The 27,239-nt window shown below is 35.4% G+C and overlaps 1 long non-coding RNA gene across 1 annotated transcript in view; it reads right to left on the reverse strand.

Annotated features, from left to right (window-relative positions):
• Positions 1-10,531: 10,531 nt before the first annotated feature.
• Positions 10,532-27,239, reverse strand: part of LOC125095484 (uncharacterized) — a 28,248-nt gene continuing 11,540 nt past the window's right edge. The window contains exon 3 of the long non-coding RNA XR_007125913.1: positions 10,532-10,726. This is a non-coding gene — a long non-coding RNA (uncharacterized LOC125095484). The remainder of the gene's footprint in view (positions 10,727-27,239) is intronic.

Below are 27,239 nucleotides of genomic sequence, written 5' to 3' on the forward strand. Positions count from 1 at the left end.
GAAATTGAACTGTGTGCTGTTTCCCTATATTTATTTTCTTATCACTTGAAACCATTTGCCATCTTCCTCAGAGAACAGAACAGGGAGCCTTACCTTTGATAATGATATAGTTTTGTTTGACCTAAACTAGGAGAGACTTTAATAAACAACAGGTCTTAATACATAGTAATTAACTGAAAGAATGGTTCTGTAGTAGTTTTCTTTCCTCTTTCATATACATTCTTGCCTATCAGAAAAAGTACTGGTCACTTAATCCATACTTGACTAAACTAGCTTACTCTACAATTTTAAATGGTATAATCAGTAAAACAACTCAGTTTTAGTTTTAACTAGAAGTATTTTCACTGACATATTACAAAGAAGTGTAATCAGAACTTAAAAAGGAAATGACTATCTATTGTTTTTTCCACCCACTCATGTAAGTTACCACACTTCACTGTTAGTGAATGACATTATTGCTGAGAATATTCACCTGTGTAAAAACAGAAATCAATCACTACAGTAATCATATCATCAGGAAATAATAACACAATAGAGCTGGAAGGATTTTAGTAATTATCTAATCCAGCAGTTTTACAACTGGATCTATGAGATTTAGGTTCTCTCAGAGATGCCACAAGGACTGCTCTGGGAAAAGGAGACTGATTTTTGGATTTTCACTCTATCATCTCAGCCAAAATACAACTTTTTGTTCAATAGAGTAGAGGGAAAATAAATTTGATTTACTAGAAAAATATTCAGAATCACTGAGTTCAAAACACAGATTATGCATAAGAGAAAACCAAAACTAAGGAGAAGTAGGTTCTTTAAACATGGATAAAAATTAAGTTCTTCTCTACAACTGACTATTAGTATAAACTTTTTATCACTTTTCTTTGAGAACATTGTAACTTGCCTTATTGCCTGTATCTTCTCCATTTCTAGTACCTTTATACTACCTCTTTTACTAAAATGCCTTCATTGGCTCCTACCACCTACAAGATAAAATTTAAACTCCATAGTACAGCTGAGCAATTATTTTATGAACCAGAATGTAGTCCTTCAAATCTGAGTTTTAACCATTCAATTCTATACACTCTATGCTACACTACTATTGTTTCCTGTTCACACGATGCTTTTCCACATAATACCTGAACACATTATTTTTACTTCCTGGAATAATACTGAGATATCTCTGCCTGTTTAGAAATAATACAAACCAAAATAAAATACCTTTCAGAATTAAGTGTAAACTCCTCTACAAGACTCTATTTCATGCAGGTTTAGCTATTGCTACTTCTTTGCCTTCACAGATGTTTGCCACATACCAATCATGATGTGGATTGTACTGTTTAATCAAAGTATACATATGCATTAACTCATATTTGTGAAAGATGTATAAGACTCCAAGAATAAGAGATTCTTCATCTGATCATTTGCCTGTCATTTGAGTATTTTTCTGAATACTGTTCTTTGCCATTCCAGTGCATGGACAAAGAGACATTTTTCTTATTAAGAATAAATCCTAATAGAAACCACTAAACATGGTTTGAAGAGGCAAGCCCATTTTTCCTGGCTATGATATCTTATCTCTGTAGACTAATGAGGTGCTTCTTTGGGCTGGCTTGACAATCACCACATGTGCTTTAATTCCTAATGCCCTCTTTTTGTCTATGACAAATTGCAATTATTGCAGAACTACTTTTACCCTATTCCAATCTCTCTTCTTTATTATTTATAGCTCTGTTTTTGAACACTCCATGGTCTCAAGCAACCATGTCAGATGCATCTTTGTAACTGACACTATCTCTGGTGTTCATCAGTGGCAAATTTCCCAACTCACAATTAAGCAAGGAGGGATACTACTACAGAGATAGTAAGCTTTTCTGATTTGAGTGTAAAAAGAAGACTTAACACAACAAAATGGAACTAAAGGGTCAGGATTGTCTGATGAACTAAAATCCTAACAAAATGAATCAAGGATACTTAGCTAGTTGCGTACTTGTTCAGGACATGAAATCTTTTGAATAGAAGGTGGCTAGTAGAATTCTTATAAGATCCTTAAACTAGAGGAACAACCTCAATCACTATCATCAAAGGCTTATATTGATTTGATCTTATAATATATAACTTATATTTAATCTACTTGTTTTAGTTAAGAAAGGAATTATGGTGGTGTTATGTTGATTTTCAGAAATCTCTAAGGTACATTTGTGTGCACGTCTCTGGCAAGAAAGGTAAGTATCCTGGAGCATGAAGCTGTGATCCCTCCACCATGGCAAAACTGAGTCAGTCATTATTAGAACAAGTGTCATTCAGAGATTCCCTATTTAGCATCCCTCATAAGCTGTAGATGCCTATGAGACTTAAACATCTCAGCCTTTACAAAGAGGGTACATTTTTGTTGTTGTTGTTCCAAACTCTCACATGGAGTATTTTGGCTTATAACCTTTATAAATTAAGGCAAATTCATAAACTTCTTTGTATCTAAAGGCTCATGATCACTAAAACTCCTTCCAAGTCTAAGATTCTATGATTACAAAAAGATTCTATGATAAAATTTTTTTCAGTCACTTAAGTTTAATTAATAAATATTAAATGAAACTATAATATAATAGTACTGTATAAATAATAATAATCCAATAAAGTTTTAAAAGTTTCTACTCTTATATGGTTTCACTTACTTGTGGAGCATAAGGAATAATATGGAGGACACTGGGAGATGGAGAGGAGAAGTGAGTTGGGGGAAATTGGAGGGGGAGACAAACCATAAGAGACTGTGGACTCTGAGAAACAAACTGAGGGTTTTGGAGGGGAGGGGAGGGGGGCAGGGGTTGGGTGAGCCTGGTCATGGGTATTATGGAGGGCACATATGCATGGAGCACTGGGTGTAGTGCATAAACAATCAATTCTGGAACACTAAAAAGAAATAAAATAAAATGAAATGAAAAAAGAAAACAGACAAAAATCTACCCATTTTTTGAAATACAAAAAAAAATGTTTCTACTCTTATCTTTCCTTATATCTCAAAAAAGAATTATCTTGTTGGTGGACTTAAATATTGTGACTCTTATAGTTGAAGCAAAATTTCATGAACAGAACTAGATAAATTATATAATAAAAAAATTCCCTGATAATTGTGTGAAGAAGATGTTCTAATTAATTTATTTTTTAAGATTTTATTTATTCATGTGAGAGAGAGTGCACATAAGCAGGGGGAGAGACCGAGGGAGAAGGAGAGGCAGACTCCCAGCTGAGCTGGGAGCCTGATGTGGAGCTTAATCCCAGGACCTGAAGATCATGACCTGAACCGAAGGCAGATGCTCAACCATCTGAGCCACCCAGATGCCCCTATTAGTTTAAAGATAATGTCATTTTTTTGTATATCTAGCATTGTCTATTTGAACAAGAAAAGAGTACCTCTTCAGCCAATACTGATGAATTTTCACAAGTTGGTGTAACCATATTAACTACATCATGAATAAAAATAACAATTCTCAGTTACCTAATTTTCTCCAGCACAATGTTTTAAATTATTTGTTTAATCTTTATATATCCCCTAAATTTGAGGCATGAAATGTGATATTTTATGAACAAATAATATTGTTTGTTGTTCTTCATCTTCCAATACAAACTGAAGATATAAATTAAAATATACATGTATGAACTAACATTGAAAAAACACATGACCCTTTTAAGTAATTCTAAAATGATTTAAATAAAATAAATTCTCTACTATTTAAGAATTATCATCTTGTTGTGGAAGACAAGTTTCTTTCAAAAGAACTCAATACTTCACAACTTTTCAACAACCTGGTTGTGTGGTATTTGGATTTTTATTTTTGCACATATATGTAGATACACTCCAAATTATTTACTTGCATATCCTTTTCACAACCCAGTAGGTATATGTACCTCTTGGATTTATAGAGGGCTGAACATAATAAATGATTAAAAAAAATCGGAACTGAGACACTGGATAAGTATTCAGGGTGAAGATAAAATACAACCTCCACTGAAAGGCCAATGAGCAAATTCAAATGGGTGTATGGTTGCATGTCAGTGACATCCAATAGAAAAACAAAATATCACCGGAGGTAGTTCTAGGCAATTAGGTAAATATAAGCAGACATGATCTGTTTACAGAGACTGAAGAGTGCAAAATACAACTTTAGGAACAAGTAATATCAGGGTATAAATTAGAGCTCCAGAGTTGGAGAAACAGGAATATTAAACAAGTTATAAGGAAGAAATCTGGATATGGAATAAAAAGGACAGTGATCCAACTATTAAAACTAAATTATAAGGCAAGGGCTCAGCTACAGAAAAACTTTCTCACCTTTTCGTTAACTCTTTCAACCAATTTAAGTATTAATGGAGAAACTTATAGTAATAACTTTGGGTAATGGGTATACAAAGATAAACAAGGCATACTTCTCTGAAGAAATGATAATCATTTGGAGACACAAAAATGTAGTGGAGTGTGATATATATATTATAACTGAAGTCTTCTCAAAGTATAAGGTGACACAAAGAGAATGTTGAGTTTGTTAATAAGAGACACACAGAGAGCTTCAGAGATGTTTTAAACCTTTAGTCTTAACATGAATTGCAAGGCTTCTTCTTTTTTTTTTTTTAGATTTTATTTATTTATTTGACAGACAGAGATCACTAATAGGTAGAGAAGCAGGCAGAGAGAGAGAGAGGAGGAAGCAGGCTCCCTGCAGAGCAGGGAGCCCGATGTGGGGCTCGATCCCAGGACCCTGGGATCATGACCTGAGGCGAAGGCAGAGGCTTTAATCCACTGAGCCATCCAGGCGCCCCAAGGCTTCTCTTAAAATGGCTATAGTTGAGTTATTTGGGAAGAATGCTTAAAGAGTGAAAATATTATGTTCAAAGACATAAAAGTATGAAAAGTATTGGTACTTTCTGGTTATGACTAAAGAAAACTATCTGAGGGATAAAGTGGCAAGGGCTGAGCCTGGGGAGATAGGGTCATGACCAGATTGAGAAGCACCTGTTACACAAAAATAAAGCTGTGGACTTTAGGCTGATACGTTCATTGCATTCCACAGGTACAGGTATAACAATAGTAGAAATTCTTAAGTGAGTCATTATTTCTCTAGGAAATCTCTCCTTTCAACTCGGTGTAAAGTGCTAAGGCACCCACAAATCATAAAACTCAGAAATCTAGGTGTGGTCACTAATTCTTTTCTCTCAGCCATGATAATCAATGAAGTCTTATAATCAATGTTCAATGTGTTCATTGTGTTCAAAGACATTTCTACTATGCTCATTTCTCTTCACTGAGTCAGCCAACACATTTATTCGATTCTTCATGATCTCTGTCCTTGCATTTTTAGTAATAGTAAATAATACTCTAATTATTATTAGAACATCTGTATTTAATTTTTCATCCTTGGCTTCAGAACAGTTAGGAGACAGTATAAAAGCAACTAATAGTGATGTGACTTGCAATGTCTAGATAAGCACCTACCTGTGCCAAAATTAAATGCCATCAGTTGCTATAAAACATGCCATAAATGGGGCTGCCTGGGTGGCTCAGTGGGTTAGGCCTCTGCCTTCAGCACAGGTCATGATCTCAGGGTCCTGGGATCGAGTCCCGCATCAGGCTCTCTGGTAGGCAGGGAGTCTGCTTCCTCCTCCCTCTCTCTCTCTCTCTCTCTGCTTGCCTCTCTGCCTACTTATGATCTCTCTCTGTCAAATAAATAAAGTCTTAAAAAAATGCCATAAATGGGGACTTTCTGTTTGTGGTAAAGTCAAGTAAAACTGGAGATTTCCCAAGCTTAGATCAAATGCAGAATGAGGGTAGGTGATGGAAACACAGAAGCTGAAATTGTTCAGACATCAAATAAGGTCTTCAGAGAAAGGATGAATTAAAAAAATAATAATAAAGTGATTTAAGTCAGGAATGACCGAAGGTAAAGACTTAATATGAGAGCAGGAATTAAACAGACAAATCAAGTTCAATTTGAGGAACTTCTGATACTGCAACAGGTGCAAAATAAGTAGAAACAAAAGGGTACTCACTAGAAACCATAGTACAGTTACCGATACTTTAGTCATTTGGTGTACAGGCATTTCTTCTGGACAGTTTTAAACATCCTCAGACAAACTTCTTTTTTTTTTTTTTTAAGATTTTATTTATTTGAGAGAGAGAGAGACAGAGTGAGAGAGCATGAGAGGAGAGGTCAGAGGGAGAAGCGGACTGCCCATGGAGCTGGGAGCCCGATGTGGGACTCGATCCCAGGACTCCAGGATCATGACCTGAGCCGAAGGCAGTTGCTTAACCAACTGAGCCACCCAGGCGCCCCTCAGACAAACTTCTGATAAAGGATAGTCAGTTGAGTTTGCTTTATAATATGTAAATGAGAAGCTTGATTTACTGAATTATTTTTCCCCTAACTTCTGCTTCAAAAATAATGAAGGTTCTCTGTAAGATCCTTTACCACTAACAAGATACAATATTTTGTGTATTTACTTATTTATTTTGTTTTGTTTTGCTATTCCTGGTTTTCAGAGAACTCACATTTTCACTGAAACTGCTCTTTCCAGAAGGTCTGTGATAGCATGAAGTGAACATTCTCTCCCATCTATTTCCCATAAAAGAGAATTGCTGTTCTCAGTAAAATATAGTCCCCTCAAAAGTTCTCCTGAATTCCACATCTGAATAACCTCTTAGTTGTTTCAGTTTTATTTTCTTAGATATTTTTGGCATGTAGTTCTTAATCAAAACTTTTCCTACCATTGCAACTCATAGTTTCTCCAATCAACTTTGTTCTGTTTCCTGCCAATTTCCAGATTACCCAAAATTAGCATTTATAAATATCTGTATTTGGGCAACTGAGAGGCTCAGTCGTTAAGCTTCTGTCTTCAGCTCAGGTCATGATCGCGGGGTCCTGGGATTGAGCCCTGCATTGGGTTCCCTGATCAGTGGGGAAGCCTGCTTCTCCCTCTGTCTCTGCCAATGTTTGTGTTCCCTCTCTTGGTGTGTCTCTCACTGTCAAATAAATAAACAAAATCCGTATATATGTGTGTGTGTGTATGTGTGTTTGTATACATTATACAATGGTGGTAGTAATCTTTGCCAAGAATCTCCACATTAAGGGAGTGGTAGTTCCTCTTCCTACCATCACTGATATTCACAACCCAGAACTGTTGGCTATTATTATCTGTCGTTTGACAAGTTTACAAAATAACAAAATAATCAGTATTGGTTTTCATAAATTGATTGGTTTTCATAAATGTGATCAGCATAAATTGATCACATATGCCTGAAAAGCTTTGTCACCCCATGATCCTGAATATTCTAATTACTTCACATGATTGAACATATATATGCTATTAGTAAAGCAGAACCAAAGAGAGAAGATAGCAAAAGGTTCACATATTAGAGACTAAAATCATGGCTATTAGCTAATTTTCTTTAAAGATTGTCTATGACTTTCTTAAAAGGCCATTTCCAGAAATCTATCCTTCATAGTTTGGGCTTCACTTCCAGATGAGCAAATAAGCATGACAATTTCCACTTACTACAGACCTATCAGAGTAAATCACTTCTTGGTAGAACTAAAAATCATGTGAGAAGCAAACAAGATGAATCATAGGCTAATCATTATATTTTAACTTTTCCTAAAAGTAAAAAGTCAGACCCTACTAAAAAAAGGTTTTATGATAAAGATCAGAACATTGACAGACAAGTAGTTGTGTTTTTCAGCATACAAACACAAATTCTTTTCAATTCTGATTGTAAAAAAATGAAATTACATGATGACCTTTATTTTTATTGCTTGCTCTAGAACTTCCACATCTTAACTCTTCATTTCCAGGCTCACATTCTTCATGGATATATCACATTGATATCAAACAGACTTTAGGCTGATATGTCCAGTGCTTTCCACAGATGCAGATATAACAATAGTAGAAATTCTTAAGTGATTCATTATTTCTCTTGGAAAGCTCTTCTTCCACCTCGGAGCAAAGACAGCGAATGATGGTACCACCCACAAATCATAAAACTCAGAAATCTAGGTGTGGTCACTAATTCTTTTCTCTCAACCATGATAGTCAATGAAGCCTTATAATTAATGTTCAACGTGTTCAAAGACATTTCTACTACACTTATTTCTCTTCTGAGTCAGCCAACACATTTATTCAATTCCTCATGATCTCTGTCCTTGAATTTGTTAATATTTTCTTAACTTGTCTTACTGTCTCCATTCTTTCTACCACACTAATCTTTCCTGGCTCCAAACTGATGTTCTAAAATGTGACATTAGTCCCTTGTTACCACTACTGTGATAACTTTCAGGATCTTCCATGTCACAGATGGACACTGCAGCTTTATTTCTGTATAACAGGTGCTTCTCAATCTGGTCATGGCCCTATCTCCCCAGGCTCAGCCCTTGCCACTTTATCCCTCAGATAGTTTTCTTTAGTCATAAACCAGTTATGCCATTCCCAGAAAGTACCAATACTTTTCATACTTTTATGTCTTTGACCATAATATTTTCACTCTTTAAGCATTCTTCCCAAATAACTCAACTATAGCCATTTTAAGAGAAGCCTTGCAATTCATGTTAAGACTAAAAGTTTAAAACATCTCTGAAGCTCTCTGTCTCTTGTTAACACACTCAACATTTTCTTTGTGTCATCTTATACTTTGAGAAGACTTCAGTTATAATATATATATCACACTCCACTACATTTTTGTGTCTCCAAATGATTATCATTTCTTCAGAGAAGTATGTCCTGTTTATCTTTGTATAACCAATACCCAAAATTATTACTATCAGTTTCTCAATAATACTTAAATTTGGACGTCTGGATGGCTTAGTCAGTTAACATCTGCCTTCGGCTCAGGTCAAGATCCCAGGGTCCTGGGATGGAGTCCTGCATTAGACTCCCTGCACTAGGCTCAGCGGGGAGCCTGCTTCTCTCTCTGCCTGCCACTCCCTCTACTTGTACTCTCTCTCTCTGACAAATAAATAAATAATATCTTTAGAAAATACTAAAATTGGTTAAACGAGTTAACGAAAAGGTGAGAAAGTTTTTCTGTATCTGAGCCCTTGCCTTATAATTTAGTTCTAATAGTTCAATGGAAGTTACATTTTGTCTTCACCCCTGAAAACTTATCCAGTGTCTCAGTTCTGATTTTTTTAATCATTTATTATTTTCATCCCCCTATTAATAGTCCAGGTAAAAATCTTAGAATTCCCTATTACACATGATGTGGTGAGAACTGTTAGAGATAAGGCAATACTTCATATACGTCCCTGAGACTGACTCGATAACATTTTTTTACTAAGCCAGCTGACAAGCCAGGCAAAGAAGTGGGTTAGGCCATACAAAGGACTAAAGCACTGAAGTTCCCTTAGATCAGTATGAAACAGTCATGGGAGAAATATAACAAGGTTTTAGAAACTCCTACATTATTTGAGACATATAATTACAAGCCACAATTATATCATGGGGCCAGGAATCAATCTAATAAGAAGTAGCACCTTCTTTCTACCAGCTCAGAATATGACTAAAACAAATCAACAGCTACCACTTACTCTTCCTGAAAAAAAGTTTGATAATTCTCTTGAAATGCTCTTCCCTTCATATAAATAATAAATAATTGCCCTAACCTCATAATTCATGCATCTTGGTGGAGGCAATGCTAATATCTTAGATATAAGTCTGAGTCATTATCTTGCTATAGCAATATTGTCCAATGAGACTGATTTCAGAGATTGTGTTGATATAGCTATATATATTTGATTAGCATGTGAGAAGCATAGCTTCTAGTATTAAATCCAATATCACTTAGCTGAAGACCAAACTTTATTTTTACTGTAGCCAAGCTGATAATTTGATTTGAGTATTACCTGACGCTTTGTTTCTCCGGAACACGGAATTAGTACCATTAACCAGTGGTGTAGGCCCTTTCTAAATAAATGCCTATATCACTACTTGTTCTGCCTACTATAATGTCCCAATCCTGTCCATCTCTTTAGATTTTCCTAGGAATTTTTAAGGATCATATACTCTTCTCTATATTTGGCAACTCTGTGGTTCAAACTGTAACAAAAGCAAAGGATCTACGAATCTCTTGTGAGTTCTAACATATCAGTGTGTTCTGAGTCCAAGACTGCCCCACAATCACTGATCTCCGACATTTTGAACACACACATATAAGGGAACCTAGATGATGTAATTCATGGTACCACAGCTTTGTGAGGTTTTGGATGCATGATGAATTAATTAATCTCCCAGACACAGTCCATGTTACATTAGATTGGGAATGTATTTTATTTGTTAGGATATATTTTTTTAAAGATTTTATTTATTTATTTCTCATAGAGGGAGAAGCGAGAGTGAGCACAGGCAGACAGAGTGGCAGGCAGAGGCAGAGGGAGAAGCAGGCTTGCTGCCAAGCAAGGAGCCCTATGTGGGACTCGATCCCAGGACGCTGGGATCATGACCTGAGCCGAAGGCAGCTGCTTAACCAACTGAGCCACACAGGCGTCCCTGTTAGGATATTTTTAATGGAATAACTTCCTATATACTGAGATAGAGAAATGAAAATTTATTCATCAATGCTTCAGAGTGAAGACATGTAGTCACACAACATATTACCTCCACCTACTTGTATATTTTTCTCCACTGGTCCTGGAGAAGTGATTGTGCTCCTGTGTCACATATTCTTCCTTCCAGAGATGAGATAACCTCCCTAATTTTTCTGAACCATAATTTTAGAATGTGGAAAGATGGATTTTAGTTTATAAGGAATATAGTTCTAAAAATATTTTTAAAATAGTATATATTTATATTACCAAGAAAATTATGACTATGTGTCAAAACACATCCAGACTCTGATGTCTTACCACCACTTGCCCTGCCACAATCCTGGTCCAAGCCACTGTTATTCTTAGTCTGAATTATTTAATAGCTTCATAACCGTTTTACAGGTTCATGTCCCCACTCTTCTCTAGTGTATTCCCAAACAAAGCAGCCAGAGAAATTCTTTTAAAACAATACTAATGTGACTTATATATTAGTTTTGTCTGACTTCATTACCACTTAAGGCAAGAATTCTGTCCATATTATTCCTTTATGTTTCTGTAGCACGTGGAATGATGCCAAGTATATGATAAGTATTAAACCACTCAATGAATCAATTTGTTGAATGAATGACTGGGATCATTGCTTAATGATGGAATTTCATAACTATTAGATTTATTAACTACTTTTAAAGGAAAATAGGCAAGTTAGGGCAGTTTCTTAACTTCTCCCAACTTTGAAACCAATTTAATCCCTGGATACAGGAATTATCAGAAGAGAAACCCAACTATATATTTATGTGAAGAAATATTTTTTTTAAAAAGTATCCTCTATCCACAAATTACTAAAAATTATTATTCTATACCCATAACTTTTGTCTTCAGAATATTCAGTAAACGGCTATGTGATTCCAGAGAGTGTTTTAGTAGATGACCACTTCCCCTGTGACTATTTTCAGTATGCTACAGATGTGCTTCTAAGCAGTGCATTATAAATGGATCCTGATTAGGACACAAAGGAACATTCAAGGATATATATTTATTCCCTGAAAAGTCATATGATTTATAAGGTTAACTCAAAACCTGTACCATCTGTGACAAAGAAGCAGTATAGAGGACATTGTGTCTTCTGCTTCTTCTACTGGCCTCTAGATGGCTCTACAGTGCTGAATCCATTTTCTATTCCTACTCCCCTAGCCACAGAGGAAATTGTGACAGGTTTTATTTAGAATATCTTTAGATCTCATTTCCTCCCAAATGGCATACATTTGTATAAAGAAAGACAACTTTTGATGGTCTTTAAGAATCAAGTTATGTCAATTATTCACCATTAACTGCATTCTCAAGACCTTCAAAAATGCCTACACACCTGTGTAGTAATAGTGATAATGTATTGTGTCTGTAAAAAACAGGTGTCTACCACACAGTTCTGGCAGATTTACTTCCAATTTTAATATGAACCTGGGATATCAAGGGATGTCCCCTGAGTCATGTTATCATACTGGATGCTACAAAGACTGGTATGCACAGCTAATTTCATGGGAAAGCAGAATAAAATCAGGGTGAGCCTGAATGAAAACACTTTTCTATCTTTATTTGCACTTTCCAGAAATTATGGTGTCATTCTCACTCCACTAATATAGAATGCTACCTCAAAATTGGTCGAGGGGAAAAAAACCTGGATGGTCTTGTGACAAGAACCTTTTAAATAACTGTTAGTCCATTTTCTCATCCCTGTTATAATTAGAAACAGGTATTCAATTCATATCCATATACATAACAACTTAGCTTCTTATACATTAAAAAAGATTAGGACTTCATTTCTCAAAAACTGTGACTGTGGTGAGACATATACTTAAGGCTTAGTGCATTTTCCCTGAAACCTGCCCAGGATGAGAAAAAACATTTTGTATTTTCTTCATAAAATAATTATGGCTACTCCTTTATAGTTTTCATAGAGTTGTGGGGATACATAGAATATTGATTCGATAAAACCAAATAAAAGCTTAAAATTATTTAAGCCTTAATTTTTCACTGGAAATTATAATCTAAAACCAAAACCAAACAAAAAAACAGACTTGTAGTGAGAAATTTTCTTGAGCAGATCCCGATTCTTCTCTCTTACAGAAACATGTCAGGTTTTCCCTGTTGGCCTTGGCTCAACTCTCTCAAAATTTTTTCCTTTGTCGTTATCCTACTTGGGCTCATCTGAAATGATGCTGGAAAATATACTTTCATTGGCCAATCTGACTTTGAAGATGATCTCTTTCTCCTGGTTTGACGGCCTGAAAGCTCATTTATAGCTCAAAGATTTAAAGGTATTTTTTAGTCTCTGTTCATTGTATCTTTGGCAATGTAATTATTTAGTAGGTTTAATAGGTTTTTGATTTATTCACTTCTAGTCAGTTCCTTGCACAAGTAATTGTTCTCAAAGTTTTTCTTCTTAATATGGTTCTTAAATCCATCTGATTTCTTTCTTTCACATCCTCATGCTTCTCTACTATACTGATGTGGCTACCCTGAGTCCAAGAGTCTTACGTGGGAAGGTTATACCTTACTATCTTCTTTGACTTCTGTCACTTCTTCTAACTGAAAATTTTACGGGCCTTTCATCATTGAATATATTTTAAAAAGTCTACCAAAAAGCAGTGAAGTTTCCCAAATTTGCAAAATTCTGAATTTATGTAGTGGTTGGATTTTTTTTTTTTTTTTGCATTTTTGCTTGCAGACTAGTTCATTTCTATCTCACAAACCCTGCTAAGCATAGCCACTAATAAGTAAAACACTACTAACATGTCTTTGAAACATTTCCTCTAAAGCTAAAATCAGCAGGTGCCTTGCCTCACAATTGCCCCTTTTATCATATGCGTTGCCTCACAGTTGCCCCTTTTATCATATGTGTTGCCACTATACAACATGTACCATGGTCTTTCCAGTCCTTGATATTGATTTAATTATTCCCTACGACCTCACTTCTAATTAAGTAACACATTTTTTTTTAGGGTTTTTATATAAGTATACCTGTCTTTTGATGCCAACTTACGTTTTGAAGTAAGTAATGCTAGCAGTCACGAAGAAAAAAGCCCCTAATTCTCAGTTTTTTATTGCCCCCCCAAAGGTTGTCACTAATATAAAATTTAAGGCAGGTTCTTCTTTTTCTTCGACCTATGTCTTCTGGAGTAAGTTGCTTTCAAGATCTCTCTGAGAGGGGAAGCACAGATAACTCCGTGGAATGATTTTTAAGAGCTATGACTGGGAATGACATTAATTATTCCTATCCAAATCAAATGAACCAAACTTGGTCTTATGGAATCAGCTCCAAAGCAAGGAGTCTGGGAAATGTAGAAGAGTACATGAATTGTTGGTGAAGACTAGAAATGTTTGCCACGGTGGTTAATTTATGAAAGAGAAAAAGCAGTTGTAGATAAAGATGAAAGGTAAATTTATTTTTGTAAACAATGATTGTAATTTGCCTTTGAGATGCAAGAAGAGGTTAAAAAAAAAGATGAACAGAAGTTTGAACTAAAAAACAAACAAACAAGTTGCTTTAGGACACATAAGTCCAAACAACCTTCATAGACTCTTCATAGATTCATAATCTCACACTGACAAATGCATATGAAATATAAGGGATTCTTATGACCTCAGAATGATAAGGAAAACTGTCTTGAAAGTACAGCAAGCTAAACAACTCATATGCCAAAACTTGGAAGAAAAAACTATTTCAAGGGACACTTGGGTGGCTCAGTGGGTTAAGCCTCTGCTTTCGGCTCAGGTCATGATCCCAGGGTCCTGGGATCGAGCCCCGCATCGGGCTCTCTGCTCAGCAGGGATCCTGCTTCCTCCTCTCTCTCTCTGCCTGCCTCTCTGCCTACTTGTGATCTCTGTCTGTCAAATAAATAAATAAATAATCTTAAAAAAAAATATTTCAAAAATATAAATGTTAAAGTTGGCAAGATTTTATGAGCTACAAGTAATATAATTTAAAAAATGTACCCAATATATTTAAGAAAATATATTTCTTTGCTTAGAAATCATTTGGAGAACAATTTCAACAGTAATTTTGAAAAAAATAATGCTTCACTATTTTACAGATGGTAAAGTCATTATATTTAGGAAAATTTAGGAAACTTTAATAAAAAAATTAAATTTCATTTTAGAAGACCATAATCTTGATTGAGAGTAAAAAAAAAAAAAATCCTCAAAAAGAAAAAAAAAAATACAGAGGCACCTGGGTAGCCCAGTTGGTTAAGCATCTGTCTTCCCCCAGATCATGATCCCAGGGTCCTGGGATGGAGCTCAGCATCAAGATCCTCGCTCAGCAGGGAGCCTGCTTCCCAGCTTCCCTCTGCCTGCCACTCACCCTGCTTGTGTTCTCTGTCAAATAAATAAAATCTTTTTAAAAAAAGCAAAAAATATATACTTATTGCTAATGACAAATGAAAGTCTTCTTTCTATGCTACTATATAATAATCTTGAAGGTACTATACATGTGCAAATGTATATATTTTTATGTTAGAAATGTTAAAAAATTTAGTTGTAAAAATTACACATTTAAAAAATATTTTTACAATTATTCTGTTGTTCTATGAAAAAGAAATGATCTTGTAAGAATATAAGAGATATGAAAGAAATTATATTCACTCTAGTTTAGGAATATTCGTAAATGTTATTCATATATCCAAGACTAACTTTTTAAAGAAAGACACCAAGAAAACTGAACTTGCTGTGAAGTAGATATTGCTGAGCAATAACTTGCAGATCATGTGTCATCTATCACCTTCTAGAAGGATATTTTGACATGGAGTTTGAGACATCAGTTACCGTCTTTAAAAACCCCACAGTGCTTGTTTTCTACCATCCCTTTTTATCAATTGTCAGAAATGAAACTAACCCAAAGTAATTTTATCACCTGCAATTTCAAAAATAATGTTTATCTACCAAACTCAAATATGCATATGGATCTCTCTGACTTGCCTAAGAAAGAATTTTTGTTATTAAAAGGTAGCCCAACATTTATTTCTCAGTTAAACTGTAAGAATAAATACAATAGCCCTTAGCTATTTCAGACAATATGGAGAATGTGACAGATGATATTTTCTAGAGCATGACTAGAAAGGGAAGATGAAAAAAGCTTATATACAAGACCAGGAATGATATTTAAAGGAATTGAGGACAGACCATAATTTTTGCCTTTGAAAATTAAAAAAAAAGTTTAATTCTAATAAAAGTGGCATTGTGCTGTATTACATAATAAATTAGAATTTATGGATTGAATGTAGATAAAAATGAATTTATAAAAAAATACACATAGTTTCAAAAATTCAACTCATATTTGGAATTTTAATTAGGAGTAAGGGAATTCTAAGTTTGTCAAATACCACACAATATTTTACAAAGGGGGTTTGTTTAAGCTAATTTTGAAAGGAGAGGAAACATATCTAAATTCATTTTGAAAACTCAGACATGAGCTTTATGTTTCTCTAGGTAAAGCTGATATTAGGACACTGCAGGAAAGTTTTTATTCATAACACATACATAAGTGATAATGATCTTATATTAATTTGTGGGAATTCTCCAATAGTTTAGAAATCACTGTATTTCTGAAATAATAAGTTACATAATATACAACTACACAGTTACTTGATTTATATTAATATAAAAGATTAATGGCCACTATGCCAAGATAATCAAAATTGTTCTTCTCATATTTCCATAGTGATGCCCCATTTCTTGAGCATATCAAAATAACCCATTCAAGTGGAAAATAAGCCATCAGTAGCAGTAATTTGTATTCAGAATTTCTTTAAAATTCCAACAGTGAGACAGACTTCCAAAAAACAAATTAGAGAACACATGAAACATTGAGTTTATCATTTCTTCATCACCACAAACATTATTAAATGCCTATTTACACATGTGTGGGATAGGATTCTGAATTTCTATTGCTTGATATATTATAGGAATACCACAGAAAACAATAAATCATTGGATTATGACACATGAGACCAAGTAACTGTCAGTGCTTCTTCTAATCAGCACTATAGCTTATAGTTAATGGTAAATCACCTAATCCCTTGAGACAGACTACAAAAGGATTGGCTTATATAAAAAAATTATTATTTTATAGACTCCTGACTCTCCTACCAGATACTTTATAATATAGACATACTAAATAATTGTTATGCAAAAATTAATAATTTGAAGTACCTACATTTAGGTCAACTGATTAATTTAAATGCATTTTATGCAATATCAAATGAATCATATTTAACAAAATAGTTATAGCTTTCCTTCTTAATATTGCAGGTTTTATTTATTTTTTATTTTTATTTTTTTTAGTATATGTGCTGCCAAAGTGAGCACAATATTGCAGCTTCATTTATGTTGTGTTGATAGAGAGGCATTAAAAGGACAACACAGAGTAGAGGTTAACAGCACGGAATGGGGAGCTGAGGCAACTAGGTTTGAATCCCAGCTCTGATACTTATTAGCTCTACTATCTTGAGAAAGTTATTTAACCTGTATCTTAAGAGTTTTTCCACCTGTGAAATAGTAATAATAAGAGTACTTAGCTCACAGTGTTGATGTAAATAGTAAATAATATATCCTACTGGAGTTTGTGCTGTGTTGTTTCTATTACCACATGCATTTCCCCATATTATTAAGGGTACTTTAAAAAATGGTTTTTATCTTAAATAATTATGTATTTAAGGCAATTTTCGATGTTCTTTAATAGAAGTAGACCAATGCATACTTAGTGCTTTTTTTACTATTTCAGAAAGCCTAGATTATGGAATCATGTAAGTGAATTTTAGAATGTCTAATTAATCTAAGTTCCATTTATTTTTTAATTTGTTTGCCCTCCATATCTAGAGAATGCTGTGCAAATAGTATTCATACTGTGAATACTTACTACTGTTTATTGTATTGCATTTATTTCAGTTGAAAATTTCTATATAAAGTAGCTGAGGATTAGATTTATGCATTTTGACAAAGTATACAGGGATTCTGAAACTGTCTCTAAGTTAGATAAATCAGATAATATGGAATAAAATTATCTACTACTAACTGAACTCATTCACAACCAGATACAAAATACAAAAGCCTATTTCAATGGAGTTGACAAAGAGGAATGTAGTGGAAATGGCTGCCATTCTTTGCCTTGTAGTTTCTGGATAAGATTGTCTTAATTGTTTAAGTGTATTTGGCTGGCAATAGATGAGGCGGTTATGACTTATTCTGGACCATGGCTTCTGTGCTTTAGTTATTTGTTCAAGAGAAACACTGAGTAAATGAATTGGATCTTAAGCATCATATAAGAAAGTCTTATCTATGTCACAGCAGCCTCTGTTTTTCTATGTCTTTTTCAAGAATGTCAACCATAGTGAGCAACTATTACTGATTACAAGTTTCTCTGTTTTTATGTATGTCCTAAAATAAGCAAAGGTTAACGATAGTGACTATTGTTTTATAAATCTTGGAGTGACTAGTGGAAAAAGAATAAGAATAAAAATGTCAAATATTGAATTGCCCCATTAGATCCCCTTTTCTGTACCTAGAGATAGGACACATTACTTCACTAATTTTCATTTGGAAATGTGGACTCCCTAAGATACAGGGGCTTGATATATAAAGACTATGTCAAAACTGATTCTGCATGTTACCCATGTTGTAATGTCAATCTGAATATATTTAGCTATGTTCAAGACAGTCTAGTCTGAGTATGGACACACATTCTCTTTAGAATTTCACTAAATACTTTTATTTTAAGGGTAATCATTTCCTTGATCATCCATTTCCTGGGAGAGTTCTCCAAATGAGAACATGTAAGATTATTTTAGGTTGACAGCTCTCCAGTGGCAGCTTACTTAAACCAGTAATAAGCTCATTAAATCTAAAGATTTCATAGAAACTGTGATAAGAGACACAATCAACTTAAGGGCTTTTCAGGGAAAAAAATCATAAAAGTATACTTTAAAACAACTGAATAAGAGCTATTTGATTGCCACCTTTCCAAGTACCACCAAGCCACTCTCAGATTGATGGATAATGAATACCAGAAATTCTCCAGACTCACTGTTCATTTCAGCAATGTACACCTTGTCTGGAATGCTCTTCATTCCTTTCATCTATCAAAATCCTGTCCACTTACCAAGGCTGAGCTCAATATTTCTTTCATAAGAATCTCTCTAAATATGACAGGCTTCCATAATTTCCTCCTTTTCTGAATTTCTATGGTTATTTTAGTCCACATGATCTTGTTTAGCGTTTCATTACAGGGTTTTGTTTTGAAATTCTATTTTTAGTGCTACAATCCTGGTTCACATAATTCTTTACTAACTACTTCTATTTAGCAAATTATGGGAGCTTCTCAAATCTGAAAACATTTGATCTTTTGTAGGTAGAATTTCCTGGAAAACAAACTCAGAGACAGAGATTATTATGCAGGACATTTATTAGGAAGATATTTATTTTGGGATAAACATCTGTGGAAGATGGGGAAGGGTGGTTGGGAAAAAAAAGAGAAGTAGTGTTGTGATTTAGTTTCACCACGATCTCAGATGACTCCACAGGGAGCTCTGAAACTGGGATGGCTTTTCAGATTCCTACATCAGAACAATGAAGTTAAGTCTTCAGATTCTCTCACTTAACAGTCACTAGAAACAGCACATCTGGGGAAGGTGGGTGAGACAACTCTTTTTAATTAAAATAAATTTATTTGTTAAGATTTTATTTATTTATTTGACAGAGAGAGAGAGGGAGAGCATTAGTGAGAAGAGGGGAAGAGGAAGAAGGAGAAGCAGACTCACCTCCTCCCCCCCCCACCTCCAAGGCAGGGGTGGACCTCAATCACAGGACCATGGTGTAAATGTCCCTCAGAACAATGTATTACTTAAAATATAACCCATGAGAAATTATACTAGTTACCAAGCATGTTTAGATATAGCCTTAAGAGAAAGTACTGGCAACAGACCTCTGGGGGGGAGGACGATATACATCTTTGAAGCCGAGCAGCTGGGAACACCAAGCCCGCTCAGGGCAGAACGCTGCCTGCTTCATTTTTCCATTATCTCCCCTTTCCCAGAGAGCACCTGTGACTAATTAGATGATCCCTTTGAATGTGCTTGCTCAACTATAAACTTTATACTGCTTGACCAGATATACTTTGCCTTCCTTCTTATTTATCTACAAAGAATATGATTCTTCAGTTCTTTTGCTGATTACTGTCTAATATCTAATAAATATGGGACTGAGGACTTGTTCGGGGCAACAGTCTTTTCTACTGTCTATCCTTGCTCCCTTTCTCTTGCAGCTTACTTGTTTGTGCCTCATTCTTCTCCCGTGCGCCATCAGGAAGCGGCACCATGGGATGATGACCTGAGGCAAAGGCAGCTGCTTAACCAACTGAGCCACCCGGGCACCCCAAAAGCAATTTATAAGGAGGACTAAAAACTGAGAGTTGCTGGCTGACAGTCTTAGCAACTGGGGAATTAAGTCTTTCAGTTCTGAATAGAGGTTTAGGTGGCATGTAACAGTATCCATTACATAGCTTTAAATAAGAAAACTGGAAAAACAAAAAAGGAAAAGTCAGAAAAGCAACTCAACTGGGTGCATCAATTAACAAAGATACAGTATCAGGTTATAGAAAACTACACCAAAGCAAATAAAGGTTATAAAATGGATATATTATTTGTCCCTCACTGTAAAGTAGAACAATGCAGCAAGATTATTTTGTAATAAGAATTCTCCATGGGATTGTGTGAGTTCTTAGTCTAGACTGTATTACAGACCAACTTCATCTGCCCAGTTCTGCTTCCATTTTTCTATTATACTCTCACTCTCCCAAGGGCACACTCCCTAATACAATTCCTCCTAGAGAATTTGCATTTCAAAATTTAATTTAATAGCATAGAGATGGGGGTACCTGGGTGGCTCAGTAGTTAAAGCCTCTGCCTTCGGCTCAGATCATGATCCCAGGGTCCTGGGATCGAGCCTCACATCGGGCTCTCTGCTCAGCAGAGAGCCTGCCTCCTCCTCCTCTCTCTCTCTCTGCCTGCCTCTCTGCCTACTTGTGATCTGTCTGTCAAATAAATTAAAAAATCTTTAAAAAAATAGCATAGATCTTGATAAAATCCCAATAGTTCATTTTTGCCCTTGCTTCCCTTGCCTTTGGTGATGTTCCTAGGAAGATGTTGCTGCGGCTGACGTCGAAGAGGTTGCTGCCTGTGTTCTCCTCAAGGATTTTGATGGATTCCTTTCTCACATTGAGATCCTTCATCCATTTTGAGTCTATTTTCGTGTGTGGTGTAAGGAAATGATCCAATTTCATTTTTCTGCATGTGGCTGTCCAATTTTCCCAACACCATTTATTGAAGAGGCTGTCTTTTTTCCATTGGACATTCTTTCCTGCTTTGTCGAAGATGAGTTGACCATAGAGTTGAGGGTCTATTTCTGGGCTCTCTATTCTGTTCCATTGATCCATGTGTCTGTTTTTGTGCCAGTACCATGCTGTCTTGATGACGACAGCTTTGTAATAGAGCTTGAAGTCCGGAATTGTGATGCCACCAACTTTGGCTTTCTTTTTCAATATTCCTTTGGCTATTTGAGGTCTTTTCTGGTTCCATATAAATTTTAGAATTATTTGTTCCATTTCTTTGAAAAAAATGGATGGTACTTTGATAGGAATTGCATTAAATGTGTAGATTGCTTTAGGTAGCATAGACATTTTCACAATATTTATTCTTCCAATCCAGGAGCATGGAACATTTTTCCATTTCTTTGTGTCTTCCTCAATTTCTTTCATGAGTACTTTATAGTTTTCTGTGTATAGATTCTTAGTCTCTTTGGTTAGGTTTATTCCTAGGTATCTTATAGTTTTGGGTGCAATTGTAAATGGGATGGACTCCTTAATTTCTCTTTCTTCTGTCTTGTTGTTGGTGTAGAGAAATGCAACTGATTTCTGTGCATTGATTTTATATCCTGACACTTTACTGAATTCCTGTACAAGTTCTAGCAGTTTTGGAGTGGAGTCTTTTGGGTTTTCCACATATAGTATCATATCATCTGCGAAGAGTGATAGTTTGACTTCTTCTTTGCTGATTTGGATGCCTTTAATTTCCTTTTGTTGTCTGATTGCTGAGGCTAGGACTTCTAGTACTATGTTGAATAGCAGTGGTGATAACGGACATCCCTGCCGTGTTCCTGACCTTAGCGGAAAAGCTTTCAGTTTTTCTCCATTGGGGGTTGATGGGGGGAGGGGGTTGGGAGAGGGGGGTGGGGTTATGGATATTGGGGAGGGTATGTACTATGGTGAGTGCTGTGAAGTGTGTAAACCTGGCAATTCGCAGACCTGTACCCCTGGGGATAAAAATATATGTTTATAAAAAATAAAAAAAAATTATAAAAAAAAATAGCATAGAGATGGATTCCTGGGATCAGAAAATGGAAATACAGCTTTGTTACTTCTTATGAACTTTCTGGAGCACTTTGGTATCTGAAGAACTACTCCAAAATAGTGAAGAGGTTTTAAGTCTAAAATTACCACACTGAAGATATAAGATGAAAGAATGTACAATACACCCATATTTTGCAAATCATATTGAACAGTAAAGTAGACTTTGGATTATGAATTGTTCCCTTAATGCAGTGTCAACTCCTTAGGATAGGACAATGGGAGGCTACAACCACATGGTACCTCTTTCTAGAGCAGAGGCTTGCTGATTGCTATCACTTTAATGAAATGTCAAGACTCAGTGATAGGTTGCATATAGGAGCCTCATTGGAGATGTGAGATAATGAGGTGGTATAAAGTAGCAATGTATCATAAGGTGGGGTGGTTGTTGGAAATGGTAAGTATAAGGGGTAGAAGTCGGTTATGAAACATATGAAGAATTTAGAGGGGGAGATGAACACTTAAGAGAAAATTTAGTGGTGGAAAGATCATATTAAAGGTTCAAGGGACACTATCAGCAGAAGGGAAATAATTTGATAAAGGCACTAGGAACATAAAAGATATGATAAACTGGTTTTGAGCCATCATGGATATTAAATGATCACATAAATACACTAACATAGATAATAGAATGATATTCTCAACTTAGTTTTAAAATTTTATGTATGTATTGTGTGTGTATTTGCTATGTATTATGAGAAAGTATAATTTTGGTAAAAAGTAACAATACTATGGGGATGCCTGGGTGGATCAGAGGGTTAAGCCTCCACTTTCAGCCCAGGTCATTGTCTCAGGGTCCTGGGATCAAGCCCCACATCAGGCTCTCTGCTCAACGGGGAGCCCACTTCCTCCTCTCTCTCTGCCTGCCTCTCTGCCTACTTGTGATGACTTGCTCTGTATCAAATAAATAAATAAATCTTTAAAAAAAAAAGTACCAATACTAGGGACACCTGGGTGGCTCAGTCCATTAAGCATCTGCTTTCAGCTCAGATGATGATCTTTCATGATCGAGTGCTTTGGACTCCTTGCTCGGCTAGGAGCCTGCTTCTCCCTCTCCCTGCTGCTCCACCTGCTTATGCTCGCTCACACCCTCTCGTTCTCTCTCTCTCTAACAAATAAATAATTTTTTTTAAAAAAAGTAACAATACTAAATAGTTCGCATGTACCATACAATTTACTAGACATTGGTTATTCAAAATAAGCACTAATTCAACAAATACTTATTGTCTACTATGAATTGGTATTCTCAAGGATAAAGATATGTAATGAACAAAACAGGCATTCCTGCCCCTATGACATTTATATTCTGGTGGGTAATTATACTTTGCAGATTTTTAATTCAATAATTTTCCAAAGTGTCTTCACATAGCACAAAAGCTATTAAAAACTGAATGCTAGACTCTCTGTAACTAGCATTCTAGCTGAAATCAATGTGTACCTCTGCAATGAACTCTCCAGAGATTTGGAATAAAAATGAAAGAGAAAGAATCTTCTGCCCTTTTCAGCTTCTTTTCTTCTGTAAGCAGAACGGGAAGTTTTTCTATTGGATGCTGAGAGGCAATTACAATAGCAAAAGAAGAAAAGATTTTTGATTCTAGCTTTGAAATTGCAGCTAAAAGTGTATGTTCTTGACCTTATGACTTGTGTCACAGTCTCATAGTAGTAAATTCTTAAGGTCTGCTCTCATTTTCCAGGACTCATCCTGGAGACTCAGCTTTGGCTGCTCTTACAGATACTTGAACAGTTTTGTTAGTATCCAAATTATCTACAAATTCTCTTCTTACTCTAAATACCTAGAGTAATTACTGTTTCCTTCAGTGAACTGTACTGATCATGTAGGTAGATTATCTTATCACTCAAGATGTTTATAGTATAGAGAAATAGATTAGCATATACCTCTCAGAAGATGGATATATTCTTTTTACTTTTCTAATTTAATTAAACTGAATTCAATCTACCTGATAATAAAATTAATTTACACACACAGAAGTAACAGTCTGACTTGCTGTTAGATAGCTGCAAATAAACATTTTTTTCCAGTTATAATTAGACTCAATTTGTTTCAGTAACAACAAAACAATACTCAATAATTTCTCTACTCATTATCAGTGGACATTGTTTCCCAATGCAATGAAGTAATATAACTGCCCTTCAATTCTTAAGTAAGAGGAATTATTTCACACTCACCATTTGACTTTGGCTAAGACATCATCCTAGAGAGAGTACTTAAATGTGAACATACTAAAGAGTCGTCTCCTTTTCTACTGTACTTAGGTTTCTTTTTTAAAGCTTATTTTACTTAAACTCAATTAGTTAACATATAGCATATCTTTAGTTTCAGATGTAAAGTTCAGCTAATCAGCAGTTGTATACGATACCCAGTGCTCATTACATTATGTGCTCTCGTTAATGCCTATCATCCAGTGTCCCTATCCCCCCATCCACCTCCCCTCCAGCAATCCTCATTTTGTTTCCTATAGTTCAGAGGCTCATACTTACATTTCAATAATGTCTCTATCTCTAACACTATTAATCCTATCTTCATTTATTCCTGTTTCAAATGAATTTCATTTCTCTTTTCAGCGTTAAATGCTCATTTGTATTTAAACAGAATTTATCAGGCTTCATGAAACTTTGTAAATGAATGAGTTCTGTTTGGCCATAAAATTTTTCAAATTTCTGCAAGGTCCAGGCTTTATTATTGAATGTCAGACATGACATGTCTTTATATACTAATATAAGAAACCCACATGCAAATTTATCTCTCTCAGAGACATCTTTTATATTCCAGGATAAAGAACTTCCCCATCCCTCCCTAGAAATGTGTTTACCTTAGAAAATAAAGTCTACTCTTTTCTTAATGGTAAAGAACAGCAGATCTGACAGATGTTTTATTTAACCTCCAAGTCTTATAATTTCATCATCTTCTGTGGTGCAAGCTTCACTATCAGTTTAAGCACATCTGGCCTACATCATGTCACCCAGTGGAGACCTGTGGCAAGGGAAACTAGTAATGCTAAGATGCTCTGTGCATACGTCTTTTCTGATTGAGAGATATAGTTCCTGTCAGAATAAATGAGTAAATGTAGACATGGAAAAACTTAACAAGGTTACATTTTCACAAAAGCTTAAATTATGATGATTTTCTCCCATTAACTCATTAAGAATTCAACAGCCTTCCAGAAACATACATGCCTTTTTACTACACTTATCCTTGGAGACACTTTTTAAGAACTCTAACTTCATATGTAACTAAGATATATTTTCATTACAAAGGAAGTATACCAAGACTGGATCTTTATTATTTTTTTTTTAAGATTTTATTTAGTTATTTATTTCACAGAGAGAAATCACAAGTAGGCAGAGAGGCAGGCAGAGAGAGAGAGAGGAGGAAGCAGGCTCCCCGCTGAGCAGAGAGCCCGATGTGGGGCTTGATCCCAGGACCCTGGGATCATGACCTGAGCCGAAGGCAGAGGCTTTAACCCACTGAGCCACCCAGGCGCCCCACATCTTCCCTATTTTTAAAAAGAATTTGTATAAGACTGGAATTATCTCTTTCTAGATTTAGCAGGGACTGTTAATGATCTACTAATATGTATTTTCTCCCTTTTCCTCAGCAATATAATTTTACTAGGTATATGATCACTCAGAGTAGGGATAGCATTTCCTAATCTCTCCTGCAGGTAGGTCTGGCCATGTGCCTGAAGTCTAGCTATGGGATATAAGCAGAAGTAGCCTTTTCTGGTATATTTCCTTTAATAATGACTGAAGACTCTACTCCCCTGCCCTTTCTTTCATTATGCCCCTTTGAATGTGGATGTGATGGCTACAACTGCTTTTGATATGTGAAGAAGATTGCCACATCCTTATGGATGAATTAGTAGGAAACTATAAAGCATTATGGGTCCTTAATGACTGAATATTGCCATACCAAACCTGAACTGCCTACAGTTGGAATTTTATGTCACCCTTTATCTTGCTTAAGGTTTTTTACTTAGGAAATTTGTTCCATGCTATCAAGTATAATAACCTAACTAGCCTGGAAATGAGGGGCAAACCTCATGTCAGAACCTTAAGCAGATACACACATACACACATATGAAAAACTGATGCTGTCTTAGCAGTCAAATGTTAGGTATAAAATATTCAGTATGGAAGACTAGAAGGCCAATGATTCTTATCAAGCTAAAGTAAAAGATTTGGTAAATTTGACTTATACTATCAGAAACAATTTTGAAGTGAACAAGTTTTTTTAACATGGGGAATAATAAAAGAAAATATTCAGAATATTGGTATATGTTGTTTGCTTCTTTATAGTTTTAGTAAAGGTCCCTAAAAGAGACAAATTTACATGAGAAATAACTAGTGTACAAAGCAAGCAACTGTGAAAGGGAATACATTTCTTCTTACATGACAATGTCTGCCTGAGGTCTGAAAACTAAGATAATTGAGAACACTATAATTTACAGTCTTAAAGTGTTTGAAAAGCCAACAGCTTATTATTCTCTCAATTAATTAGTTATAAGAAATATCTTTGGGGGCACCTGGGTGGCTCAGTGGGTTAAAGCCTCTGCCTTCGGCTCAGGTCATGATCCCAGGGTCCTGGGATCGAGCCCCGAGTTGGGCTCTCTGCTCCGCAAGGAGCCTGCTTCCTCCCCCCTCTCTCTCTGCCTGCCTCTCTGCCTACTTGTGATTTCTCTGTCTCTGTCAAATAAATAAAAATCTTAAAAAAAAAAAAGAAATATCTTTGTAGCAGCAGCATTAACAGGGTATTAAAATTATGTAGTACCTTACAAAAGGTTAAGAGATGGCTAGCAGATTCAAAAATAAGAATACAGGCTTCCAGGGAAGCCAGGAGTTCCATTTAGACTCTTAAGTAGACACTATTAAATTGAGTAAGGTAGAGTGTAGATGCTTAAAACCAATGTCTAGTGGATATAATTCCCCATGATTAATAGGCGAGAAGCTGATAAACTCAAAACCAGGTATGCTATCAAGAAATCTGTACTACTAAAGAAACCACACATCCATTGTGCAAAACCTTTTGTGCCTCCTAAAAACTACTGGGCCTTCAAATTGTATTAGCTTATGTAGATTCACAGACTTTATGATCCCCAAAATGGGCATTGAGTATATAACCAAAGAGGATTATCCACAGGGCTGTTAAATGGACTATTGTTGAAAATCAGTCTAGCCATTTTGTTTCCAATTATGCCTTGTCACAAAGTCGACTAGTC

The sequence above is a fragment of the Lutra lutra genome, chromosome 3 (assembly GCF_902655055.1).
Source record: "Lutra lutra chromosome 3, mLutLut1.2, whole genome shotgun sequence".
NCBI lineage: Eukaryota > Metazoa > Chordata > Mammalia > Carnivora > Mustelidae > Lutra > Lutra lutra.